This window comes from Rhinatrema bivittatum, chromosome 14 (assembly GCF_901001135.1).
Source record: "Rhinatrema bivittatum chromosome 14, aRhiBiv1.1, whole genome shotgun sequence".
Taxonomy (NCBI): domain Eukaryota; kingdom Metazoa; phylum Chordata; class Amphibia; order Gymnophiona; family Rhinatrematidae; genus Rhinatrema; species Rhinatrema bivittatum.
In genome coordinates this window covers 51,338,868-51,352,687 of record NC_042628.1, presented here as the reverse complement: position 1 = coordinate 51,352,687, position 13,820 = coordinate 51,338,868, and positions in this window count along the sequence as shown.

The following is a 13,820-nucleotide window of genomic DNA, read 5'->3' as shown; positions in this document are numbered from 1 at the left end:
AAAGCACCCCCTTCACATAGAAGATAAGTTTATCTGTAATTACAGTTACTTTTTTTAATTACAAGCCAGATAAGAAAATTCTGGGATCTCATGGGCTATCAATTCCTGTAATTACCTGGATAATATTTTGAATGTTTCCCATAAAAAAAACATTGTGTACTAGAGAAGTACTACTACAACTACTTATCACTTCTATAACACTACTCAATGCATGCAGTGCTATACAAAAACACATAAGAGACAGGCCCTGCTCGGTAAAGTTTACAATCTAATCGACAAACATACAGGGCAAAAGAGACTCTGGGAATTTCATTTATTAAGTAATCAATAAGGCTATGAGCGGAATAATAAGGGGCTTAAAAGCAGCCTGGAAAAGATGGGTTTTTAGACTAGATTTGAATAAGGCCAGAGAAGCAGCATGACACATCAACTCGGGAAGACAATTCCAAACGTACAGGGGGTAATTTTCAAAAGGAGTTATGCGTGCAAATGGTAACTACTATTATAGCAATTTTCAAAACCCATATACTCGAGTAAAGTGCACTTATGCAAGTAAACTCTATGGTCAATTCAATAGCCTATACTGCAGCAATATTCAAAAGCCCACTTACCTGAGTAAATGCTTTTTAAAATCAGACCCATAGTTAGCAAGGTAGAATGCACTGTCTGGAGTTGGTGATGGATGAGAAAGGGCATAGATAAGGGTGACTTGCCCAAAGAGCGATGTTTAGGAGGAAAAGTAGTGAGGAGCTGCAGAATGAGTAAGAAGAGCTTGAAATTTGACTAGGAAGGGGACAGTAAGTAAATCCATGCCTCTTTCAAAAGGTAAACTTTGATAAAATGAGAAAAATAGTTTAAAAAAAAACTTTTTTTAAACCCTGAAAGATGCAGCCACAAAGGTTAAGAGTGTGCAAAAGGCATGAGCATTGATAAAAAAAATACCATCTTAGAAGCGCAATCCAGATGTATTCCATGAATTAAGAAAGGTGGAAGGAAGGCCAAACAGTTGTCGGCATGGTTAAAAGGTGAGGGAAAGAGGCTATTTTAGCCAAAAGATCTTCCTACAAAAATTGGAAGAAGGATCCATCTGAATAAAATAGGAAAAAACATAAGCATTGGCTGTTGGGAGGTGCTAGGGAAGCGGTTCCGATTCTGGGGAGATTGGTGTGCCCTTAGTCCACGGCACGGCCCCGGAGGAGCTCTGAAGAAGCGCCGAGGCAGGCAAGACGTGTCCGAGCACGGGCGGATAGGCTGAAGACCAGGGACCCTGACCTATGCCAAACCTGAAAGCACCAGAAGAGATCCAACCACACAATGCTGGTCTCTGGGGTAGCCCTTCAGCCACTCGATAGCCCTTTTGGTCCTGCCATATGGGAATGGCAGACGCGACAGGACGGACAGGCGAGGCACTGGACAAGAACAAGGCTGGGCCTGTTGTAAAATGCGCACAGTGGGGTAGATTTTTTAAAGCGCGTTCGCGTACTTTTTTTGGCGCACCAGTCGCAAACAAAAGTACGCTGGATTTTAGTAGAATTGCGCGTAGCCGCTAAAATCCAGGATCAGCGCGTGCAAGACTGCCGATTTTGGGCAGCCGGCGCGCGCCGAGCCGCGCAGCCTGCCTCCGTTCCCTCCGAGGCCGCTCCGAAATCGGAGCGGCCTCGGAGGGAACTCTCTTTCGCCCTCCCCTCACCTTCCCCTCCCTTCCTCTACCTAACCCACCCCCCCCCCGGCCCTATCTAAGCCCCCCCCCTACCTTTGTCCACGGATTTACGCCTCCCGGAGGCGCGCCAAGACGCGACCCGGGGGCAGTTCCGGAGGGCGCGGCCACGCCCCCGGACCGACCTGGGCTGAAACCACGCCCCCGGGCCCGCCCCCAAAACGCCGCGTCAATCGGCCCCACCCCGACACGCCCCCGACAAAAAACCCCGGGACTTACGCGAGTCCCGGGGCTCTGCGCGCGCCGGCAGGCCTATGGAAAATAGGCGCGCCGGCGCACAAGGCCCTGCTCGCGTAAATCCGGGCGGATTTACGCAAGCAGGGCTTTTAAAATCCGCCCCAGTGTGCGCAAGGCCCAGTCATGCACGTAAATCCCAAAATTTTCATGTGTAGCCCTTTTAAAATCCAGGTTTAAATGAATTCTTTGCTTCGGTGTTTATAGATGAAGATTTTGGGGAGATATCCATTCCGGAGACTGTTTTCAAGGGTGATGATTTAGATGAACTGAACCAAATCAAGGTGAATTTGGAAGATGTAGTAGGCCAGATTGACAAACTGAAGAGTAGTAAATCATCTGGACTGGATGGTATACACCTCAAGGTTCTGAAAGAACACAAATTGAAATTTCAGACCTATTACAATTAGGGGCAGATTTTTTAATCTGCGCACATGCGTACTTTTGTTCGCGCACCAGGCGTGAACAAGAGTACGCAGGATTTCAATAGATACGCGCGTAGCTGTATGTAGCCATTAAAATCCGGGGTCAGCGTGCGCAAGGCTGCCAAAAATCGGCAGCAAGTGCGCGCCAAGCAGCGCAGCCTGCCTCCATTCCCTTCCCCTACCTAACCCCCCCCCCCCCGGCCCTATCTAAAACCCCCCCTACCTCCATCACGAAAGTTACGCCTGCTCGAAGCAGGCGTAACTTTGCGCGCGCCGGGCCGGCTGCTGCGCTCCATGTTCTGGTCTGGGGGCTGGTCAGGAGGCCGCGGCCACGCCCCCGGGCCGAAACCACACCCGCGGTGCCGCCCCCGGATGATGCGCTGATCGCGTCATGCCCCCCGATGACGCACGGATCGCGACACACACCCCGAAACGCCCCCTCCAGGAAAGCCCCAGGACCTACGCGCGTCCCGGGGCTTTGCGCGCGCTGGAAGCCTATGCAACATAGGCTCGGCACGCGCAGGGGGTGTTTGGACCAGGTTTTCGGGGGGTACGCGTGTATCCCTTTGAAAATCTGGCCCTTAATTTGTAACCTATCATTGCACGTGGCCAATGTAACCCTGATATTTAAAAAGGGCTCCAGAAACTATAGACCAGTAAGCCTGACTTCAGTGCTGGGAAAAAACATGGAAACTGTTATAAAGAATAAAATCACAGAACATTTAGATAGATATGGTTTAATGGGACACAGCATGAATTTATCCAAAGGAAGTCTTGCCTTACAGATCTGCTACAGTTTTTTTTGAAGGGGTAAATAAATATGTGGACAAAGATGAAGTGATAGATGTGGTGTATTTGAATTTTCTGAAAATATTTGACAAAGTCCCTCATGAGAGGCTTCTAAGAAAACTAAAAAGTCATGGGATAAGAGGAGATGTCCTTTTGTGGATTGCAAATTGCTTAAAAGACAGGAAACAGAGACTAGGATTAAATGGTCTGTTTTCACAGTGGAAAAAGGTAAACAGTGGAGTGCCCTCATGGATCTGTACTTGAACCAGTACCTTTTAATATATTTATAAATGATCTGGAAAGAGGTACAACAAGTGAGGTGATCACATTTGCGGATGACACAAAATTATGCAAAGTAGTTAAATCCCAAGCGCAGGAAGACCTCGTGAGACTGGAAGATTGGGCTTCCAAATGTCAGATGAAATTTAGTGTGGACAGTGCACAACAAACAGCTACAAGGATTTCTCATTGACGTGTTGATCATAAGTCTCATACAAGGCTTGCCTGTTTAATCTATTAAGTACCACTTTTTTGAATAGCCAGTGTTATTTTCTAAAAGAAAAAAATCCCCCCTGAGGAAGCCATTAACAGATGGCAAAACAAAGGCCTTCAATTGGGTATATTTAACGATCAACTCATACCGTGCTGTAATATTGGACACGGAGTTATATTGACAGGCAAGATTAGATGGAGCTTTTTTATAATCTAAAAAAAAACATTTATTACAAAAAAATTTTTGCACATTATTGGACACTTAACACGAGCAATTGTTTTGGAAATTTCTAAAGTGGGGGTTTTTTTTTATACCAGTCGTGATTACAAACACTTGAAGCTGATAGACACATAATGTGATGGTTTTACAAGCTTGCTTCCTGTTATGAACTGGCTTTTTCCCCATTTTCAAATTGCTTCTTGATTTTTCTCTTTGTGATAAATCTTTAATTCACATTTTGGAAGCCATTTTTCATTAAAAAAAATTATTTTTTTTAATTTTTTGCCAATAAGAACATTCTTTAATTGGTATCTCATACTTCACGTTACTTGCTTTATTACTAAGTTTTAGCCACTACAGTTTCATATATTTATATATGTTGGTAAAAACAATGATTAGAATAAAAAGCAATGGTTATAATACAATATAAGAAAAAACAAAGTTCTAATAAGGATACTGTAATTATATAGGACCACTTATGAGAATGGCAATGAAAATTCTAACAAGAGGAGTAGATTTGTACACTTGCAGTCTCTGCTAGCTGCATTGAACAAATCAACTCCTTTTCTTTACTTATAAGGTCTAGAATTCTTTAATGATATAAATTTTACAATGAATACCTCATAATGTGTCTTTTTTTATTTTACTTTTTATTTATGCAATTTTAATTATACATACAAGAATTCCTTGTATTGAATAATGAAGTATACAGAAAAAATCTTTTATACATCATTATGAAGCGGTAATAATGTACTCCAAAGTATTTTTACCCCATACATTATAAAAAGGAAAAGGGAGGGGGAGGAGACAATGGAGCAGATAAAGGAAATAAGAAAAAAGTAATAAGATTCTTAATGTGCCTGTAACACCACCCCACCTAACCCCAACCCACCTCCCGAAAACCCACTCCAAATCAAAGTGCCCCTTACAATGGTCCATAAATTGAGTGTCAGGCTATGCCTCATAGTCTCTCTCTCTCTCCCCTCCCACCACCCCCGAGCGCACATAAGATATATACGCAGAGCTGCAGACATGCACGCATGAAGAGTATTTTATAACCTATGGGGCAGATTTTTAATCCTACGCGTGCGGGGTACATTTGTGCGCGCTACCCGGCGCGCACAAATGTACACCCGATTTTATAACATGCGTGCGCGCAAGGGGGTGCACACTTATGCACCTTGCGTGCGCTGAGCACTAGGAGAGCCCCGATGGCTTTCCCCGTTCCCTCCAAGGCCGCTCCGAAATCGGAGCGGCCTTGGAGGGAACTTTTCTTTCGCTCCCCCCCCACCATCCCCTCCACCTTATTTTATTTTTTAACTCCTGCCTCTTGCAGGCTTATCTTGCGCGTGCCGGCCGGCTGCCGGCGCACCATCCCCCGGCACAGCTGCTGTGCTGGAGGACTAGGGACCGCCGCCACCCCCGGCCATACCCCCTTCCCACCCCTTTGTCAAAGCCCCGGGACATACGCGTGTCCCAGGGCTTGCGTGCGCCACCAAGCCTATGCAAATAGGCTCGGCGCGCGCAGGGGTAGGTTTTCAGGATTATGCACATAACCCTTTGAAAATCTACCCCTATGTGTATACTTTATAAAATAGCATGTATCTTTGCGTGCAGCAAGATATGTTCGTCTTTGCCTGTGGTGAGATACGTGTGTTTATGGGCACACGTGTGGCCCTTTTAAAATCTACCCGTAAGTTTGTTTCTTTCAGAACAATTTCCTAATTGGTTAGCATTAACACAGCATTCCCTTAATAGGATAGCATTATAATTTTATCTCATGTATATTTTACTGAAGCTAGGGTTCTTGTAAATTAAATGATTTCTTGTTAATTGAGCCCAGAGAGAAATTAAATTTAAGAGAAATGAAACAAGACTAAATTCATAGCTTTTTGACCTTTGACATACATGTTAGCATTTTAGCTTACAGCAGACTTTAATAATTCTACAGTTTATTCAGTTGTACATTCAAAGTGCAGTAATAGTAGGTTCATAGGGGAAAACCTTTTCAAGGTTCAGGAGTAATCATGAAATATTTCTTTCTATAGAAGGTGGTGGATGCATTAGAACAGCCTTCCAGTGGAGGTAGTGGATACAAAAACACTATCTGAATTCAAGAAAGCATGGTATAAATACAGGGGCTTTCTAAGGAAGTGATGAGAATTATAATGCTAAATTAATTGGACAGATGGGCAGACTGGATAGGTCATATGAGCTTTTTTTTGCCATCATGTTTCTGTTTCACCCTGATATTCATCCCTTTTGTCATATTTAGTATGACAACACCAACTTATAATAATAATCTAAATTTAAGAAAGGCCTCTAGAACTAAGTAATGAAATGGTAGAAATCATTAAAGCAGCTGTTTTTGCAGATGGCATAATGGTGATCAATGAGTTTCTGGGGACAGGGCTAGGTTTAAATTGATAATGGCCAATCACTGTGGGGATCTCCATAAAAATTGAGGATTGGAAAAGCAATAATGAAAACAAAAAGGCGATTAATTAACCAAGCAAGAAAACAAGTAGACGCTGACCTGAGAGGGGTCCCTGCTGTCCAGAGCACAGCAACGAGGATGCACAAAGGGGCGTACCCCTTTGTCGCGCACCTTCAGCACACAACGCACCAGTGGCACACCAGCCCCCTTATGCCATTCACCCTGACGTCAGTGGTGGGCAGGAAAACCCGCAAGGTTCAGGGATGCTGCAGAGATGGTATGGCAGTAAGATAGAGTTCCAGGAGTCGCAGATCAGGCTGTAATAGCTCTCGTGGTGGATGGAGGGAGTTGAAGGAAGCAGAATAGCAGGTGCCGCTCTGGCGGCACACCAGCCCCCTTATGCCGGTCATCCTAATGACATCCGTGGTGGGCAGGACTGGAAAACCCACATGGCTCAGGGGTGCTGCAGAGATGGTATGGCAGCAAGACGGAGTTCTAGGAGTCGCAGATCAAGCTGAAATAGCTCCCGTGGTGGATGGACCTTACATTGTGAGGGCCTTACTCTGCCTGTTTTTGTACCTGGGTTGTCTCAGGGAAGTGCCTCCCCAGGACTGATGGCTGGCTGTGGCTCGCCTGTGAGGACCCAAAGAACCTTTAACCCAAAGACAATGCCCTTAGACCTGTCTTCTGGCAAGTTATGCACCTGCACCTTTGACTCTCCCAGATGCTCCATTATCTGCTCCAGGTCAACCTCGTACAAGAGCCTGCCCTTAAAAGGAAGAGCTCCCAGTCGAGAATTGGAACATCTTCCCTGACCAGCTGAACAACCACAGCAGGTCTCCTGGCCGACCTTGCAGACATCCTGATCCCAAAAGAAGACCTGACCAGGCCACACAAAGTATCTGCGCCACTCACCAGAGTCGCTTTAACCCCCCCCCCCCTTTTTTTTTTTTTGCTGCCGCACCTGACGCAGATTACAACTCCAACGCAGACTTGCTGTCTGCATAAAATTGCTGCAAATAGCAGTCCTTATGCAAACCTCCTCCTGAGGCGAAGCTACACATCTCCCAATGTAGTGGACCCCGCTTACCTAATTAACTTGTGAAAAATAAAAGCTGTCACTGGATCATGCCAGCCATCCCAGAACTAAACCGCTCTAAGACAGTATCAGCTCTCCGCAGGTCAGAGTCCTCCTATGAACCTTGATGCTGTGCTCCTGAAGAACATGGGGAAATCCACCCCCTTCGTCCAGCGAGACTCTCCATGCCCCTGGGCGGACCTGTCACATCAGGAGTCTGGGAATCCCAGGTTGCGAACCCTGTATAATCTGAAAACACGCACTGCCCTTTGGTTCGCACGGGACACTTTACTGAGACTGAGACCTAGAGAAACCTCCTTTTGTTGCGCTTCGCCCCCTTATGCCCTAAGCCTAAGGAACACCAAACGACCAGCCTGCAGCGGATCCATCCCACAGCTCGCTTCTCCAGCCCCTCATCCAAGGGACTACACAGACATAAAGACAAATGTAGAACCCTCCCACCCCCGGATCCTTTCAGTCTTTTTTTCTTTTTGTTTTTAACTTTACTGCCAAAACAAGGTAAGAATACTTCACTGGGTTAGACTGGAACAAAGTGGGAACAGGCTGCCAAACTGCTTCACAGAGCCTCCAGCCACTTCAGCAGCCTCGTGAAGGGGAGGGATCTGGACCACCAGTTTTACACCCCACAGATCTAAGGACCATGCATACTAAAGGGTCACCAACCCCCAGCTCATCCACCTCAAACCAAGGGGGATGGTCCCACCAGGACCTAACAACCTCCTGGAGGGGTTAGCTTTTTTTTTCTTTTTTTTTTTTACTGCAGGTTTTGAACCATTTACCATCTGCTGGAGACAGAGAAATACTGAGGGACTGGTGGCCCACTAGCTAATGTACAGTGTCAGTAAAGCTTTCTCTGTTTCCATCTGCTGGGAAGGAGGCAAAACCCAGGAGTCTGGACTGATTTGATATGTACAGGGAACAGGTGGAATCGCAGCCCATAGCACCACCTGTAGGTTGGAGGAACTCTCAGCACTGGATACATAAGTTGCAGTTTTCCTTCAGCCAGGAAGATGAGTGAATTTTTTTTTTTTTACTAGAGTAAACTTCAACAATGTGAAGGCATTGTAGGTAGTCATTCTTATGAAGTCTTGGTGTTTCACTTGGATTATACTGGAAATATCATTGAGCTGAGTTAAGGAAGTGAGACAGTTCGGTAGTTGATAAAAATCCATTCTAAAGATAAGGTATGCTGGAACAACTAGGAAACACCTGTAAGAGGTGAAGTGATTCCAAATCGAGAGATGAATGTATATTCAGCAGCTGGTAACATTAAGGCTCTTCTGGATTGTAGCTACCAGATGAACATTTCTTCCAAGAACAGGTCTTGATTGTTGATGTGAGTCAGAATGAAGAAGGGTGGTGCTTAGCCACACATTGTGAAGGAAAACTGTCTTTATCAGGCAAGCATTTGCCATAACCACTTCTTCTGGCAATGAATTCCAGAGCTTAATTATGGGTTGAGTGAAAAAAGAATTTTCTCCAATTTGTTTTAAATTAGCTACTTGCTAACTTCATGGAATGCCCCCTAGACCTTTTATTGTCTGAGAGAGTAAATAACTAATTTACATTTACCTGTTCAAGTCCTTTAAAGATTTTGTACACCTCTATCATGCCCCTTCACAGCCATCTCTTCTGCAAGCTGATCAGCTGTAATATCTTTAGCTTTTCCTTTATCATTTTGGTCACCCTTCTTTGTACTTTCTCCAGTGCAACTATATCTTTTTTGAGATGCGGCAACCAGAATTGCACACAGTATTCAAGGTGCGGTCTCACCATGGAACAATACAGAGGCATTATGACATTTTCCGTTTTATTCACCATTCCCTTCCTAATAATTCCTAACATTCTGTTTGCTTTTTTGACTGCCGCAGCACATTGAGCTGACAATTTCAATGAATTATCAATTATGATGCCTAGATCTCTTTCCTGGGTGGTAACTCCTAATATGGAACCTAACATGGTGTAACTATAGCAAGGGTTATTTTTCCCTATATGCATCACCATGCACTTGTCCATGTTAAACTTCATCTGCCATTTGGAAGCCTAATCTTCCAATCTCACAAGTTCCACCTGCAATTCATCACAATGTGCTTGTGATTTAACTACTCTGCATAATTTTGTGTCATCCACAAATGTGATCACCTCACTCGTCATACCCCTTTCCAGATCATTTATAAATATATTTAAAAGCACCACTCCAAGTATAGATCCCTGAGGCACTCCACTGTTTACCTTTTTCCACTGTGAAAATTGACCATTTAATCCTACTCTGTGTTTCCTGTCTTTTAACCAACTTGCAATCCACTAAAGGACATCACATCCTATCCCATGACTTTTTAGTTATCCTAGAAGCCTCTCAGGAGGGACTTTGTCAAACACCTTCTGAAAATCCAAATACATCACATCTACTGGTTCACCTTTGTCCACATAATTATTCACCCCTTCAAAAAAATGTAGGAGATTTGTAAGGCAAGACTTCCCTTGGGTAAATCCATGCTGGCTGTGTCCCATTAAATCATATCTATCTAAATGTTTTATGATTTTTTCTTTATAACAGTTTCTTTATAACAGTTTCCACGATTTTTCCCAGCACTGACATGTAAAGCTTGACTGGTCTGTAATTTCCTGGATCAAACCTGGAGACCTTTTTAAATATCAGGGTTACGTTGGCCATCTTCCAATCTTCAGGTACAATGGATGATTTTAATGATAGGTTACAAATTAATTGTAATAGGTCTGAAATTTCATTTTTGAGTTCTTTAGAACCCTGGGGTGTATACCATCCAGTCCAGATGATTTACTGCTCTTCAGTTTGTCAATCTGTCCTATTACATCTTCCAGGTTCACCATGATTTGGTTCAGTTCATCTGAATCATCACCCTTGAAAACCATCTCCAGAACAGGTATCTCCTGAACTTCCTCTTCAATAAACACAGAAGTGAAGAATTTGTTTAGTCTTTCCACGATGGCCTTATCTTCCTTAAGTGCCCTTTTAACTCTTCTATCATCTAACGGTTCAGTGGACTTCCTCACAGGCTTTCTGCTTCGGATATATTTTTAAAAGTTTTTATTATGAATTTTTGCCTCTGGGGCCAACTTCTTTTCAAATTCTCTCTTAGCCAGTCTTATCAATGTCTTACATTAAACTTGCCAATGCTTATGCTTTATCTTATTTTCTTCTGAATGATCCTTCTTCTAATTTTTGAATGAAGATCTTTTGGCTAAAATAGCCTCTTTCACCTCACATTTTAACCATGCTGGTAACCGTTTGGCCTTCTTTACACCTTTGTTAATGCATGTATAATAAGTGAGATGTCAGTCATTTACATCAGAGTGCCAGCTATGAGACACCTAAAGCCCATGGTGTGGCATAAGGCTGCAGATTTGAATTAAGGCACAAGTAGATTTCTGATCTTACTCTCTATACTATACAGAGTTCTTGGAAATTCATATTTTGAAACCTTCTTTGATTCCTTTCTTCGTTACCCTCTATAGAATCCCATGCTGACTTCAGCCTGTCAGTATTCTCTGCCTCAGTGGTTGGTAGATAGCATACAAGTGCTGCTCCGAGGTCAGGTTTTGACCTGGCCAAATTAAACTGTGGTTTAATTCCATGAGTCAGAAAAGAAAAAGAAGCAAAGCTGTAGACTCCTGGGGTGACAGACTTTAGGGTTTTATGCTCCCCAAGTTGAGTGTGTCTTGGAGCAGGTGGTTTCTAGATCTGGAGTGGTGTCTAGTTTGTGAAACCCTTCTCCTTTCTTCTCTGTTTCCCCTCCCTTTTCTGACTTGTGTAGGCCTGTCTGCCAAAAAAAAGATAAAGACCAGAGTGTTTTTTGTTCATTGCATGGACTGAACACGATGGTTGATTTCAAAACCAGAAATAATGTATTTAACTAGAAGGGAATGTACAGAGGGATTGCCAGTGTTTGATTTTGATGGATATCCAATTCCTATTGTGACTCAGGTACAGGGTCTTGGGGTGTTCCTAGACACCAAACTGTCATATTAGGATTTGATAAAATCAGGTTGTTATAAATTTTGGTGTCTCAGGCAACTAAAACCGCTATTGGAATTGAACAGTTTTTTCTGAAACAGACTATTGCATTTCCTTTATGTTCAATCTTCCAAATAGCACCCTAAGATTGTTCCAATTGTTATTGAATTCTGAACCCCAACTGTTAACCAATACCCACAAGTATGATCATATCACCCTAGTACTTGCTGAATTACACTGGCTACCTATCCACTTCAGAATGCTATATAAAGTGTTATTGTTAATTCAAAAGAATAGCAGGCAGAACTTGTATGTTACTTCTTGTTTTTATTGTATTATAGATTATGTATATAACATTTTGTAAGCCGCCACCCCATAGGAGTGTGTGGTAAATACATGATTTTAAATAAATAAACAGAGCTGCTGCCCAGAGCAGCAGCAGCCCAGGTCAGCTTCGGTTTTGGGCCTGTTTCTTCACGCTGCAGCTGCGATGAGTAGAAAAGAAGAGGGAAGTGAGTGATGTCAGTGCCCACAGAGAACCAGAAAAGCTCCAACCTCTGCAGGCGGGGGCAGGATCTGTGCATCCACCGAGGTAACAGGTTATGAAGAGGCGGGAGCAGGATCATGTGGATAAAGGTGAACTGGTAGATGTAGTGTACTTGGATTTTCAGAAGGCATTTGACAAAGTTCCTCATGAGAGGCTTCTAGGAAAAGTAAGTGAGGCTGGAAAATTGGGCATCTAAATGGCAGATGAAATTTAATGTGGACAAGTGCAAGGTGATGCATATAGGGAAAAATAACCCATGCTATAATTACACAATGTTAGGTTCCATATTAGGTGCTACTACCCAAGAAAGAGATCTAGGCGTCATAGTGGATAACACATTGAAATCGTCGGTTCAGTGTGCTGCGGCAGTCAAAAAAGCAAACAGAATGTTGGGAATTATTAGAAAGGGAATGGTGAATAAAACGGAAAATGTCATAATGCCTCTGTATCGCTCCATGGTGAGACGGCACCTTGAATACTGTGTACAATTCTGGTCGCCGCATCTCAAAAAAGATATAATTGCGATGGAGAAGGTACAGAGAAGGGCTACCAAAATGATAAAGGGAATGGAACAGCTCCCCTATGAGGAAAGACTAAAGAGGTTAGGACTTTTCAGCTTGGAAAAGAGATGGCTGAGGGGGGATATGATAGAGGTGTTTAAAATCATGAGAGGTCTAGAACAGGTAGATGTGAATTGGTTATTTACTCTTTCGGATAATAGAAAGACTAGGGGGCACTCCATGAAGTTAGCATGTGGCACATTTAAAACTAATCGGAGAAAGTTCTTTTTCACTCAACACACAATTAAACTCTGGAATTTGTTGCCAGAGGATGTGGTTAGTGCAGTTAGTATAGCTGTGTTTAAAAAAGGATTGGATAAGTTCTTGGACAAGAAGTCCATTACCTGCTATTATTTAAGTTGACTTAGATAATAACCACCGCTATTACTAGCAACGGTAACATGGATTAGACAGTTTTTGGGTACTTGCCAGGTTCTTATGGCCTGGATTGGCCACTGTTGGAAACAGGATGCTGGGCTTGATGGACCTTGGTCTGACCCAGTATGGCATGTTCTTATGTTCTTATCTGCGGAACCACCAGAGGTAACAGGATATGAAGAGGCGGGGGCAGGTTCTGCACATCCGGCAGAGGTAACGGGGTATGAAGAGGCGGGGCAGGATCTGCACATCCGGCAAACGGGGTATGAAGAGGGTGGGGGCAGGATCTGAGCATCCGGCAGTGGTAACGGGGTACGAACAGGTGGGGGCAGGATCTGTGCATCCTTGAATGGCATACCTAGGAACTTTTGTTTTCCAGTCACTATGAGACTGTCATGGATTAGCATGTATGGGGGGTCGGGGGTAGGAGCATTAACTTTCTCTTTGCTCATAAACATACACTCCCATGTTCTCTCTCACATTCCTTCAAGCACACTGACTCTTACTCGCACACAAAATCATGCTCTTTATTTACTATAATTTCTATTCTGACTTTCAGGCATTTCAAAGTTGATTACATTCGGGAACTGTAGGTTATTTCCCTGTCCCCAGAGGGCTCACAATCTGAGTTTTGCTCCTAAGGCAATGGAGGGTGATGTGATTTGCCTAAAGCCACAGGAAGCAGCAGTGGGATTTGACCCCTGGCTTCCCTGGTTCGTAGCCTGCAGCACTAATTGCTCCCAGCCCTGAACCCCTCAGTGGCAGCTACCTCCTACTTCAAGCCCACGCAGCGACTCCTGTTTCTGCCGGCCATGTGGGCCAATGCTTCCACTGCTCCTTCTCCCAGGTGGCCCCTTCCCTATGGCTTGCTGGCCGACACTGGCGCTGCTTCCTGCTGCTGGGGGCCCACGCTGCCAGCACTCCTCCT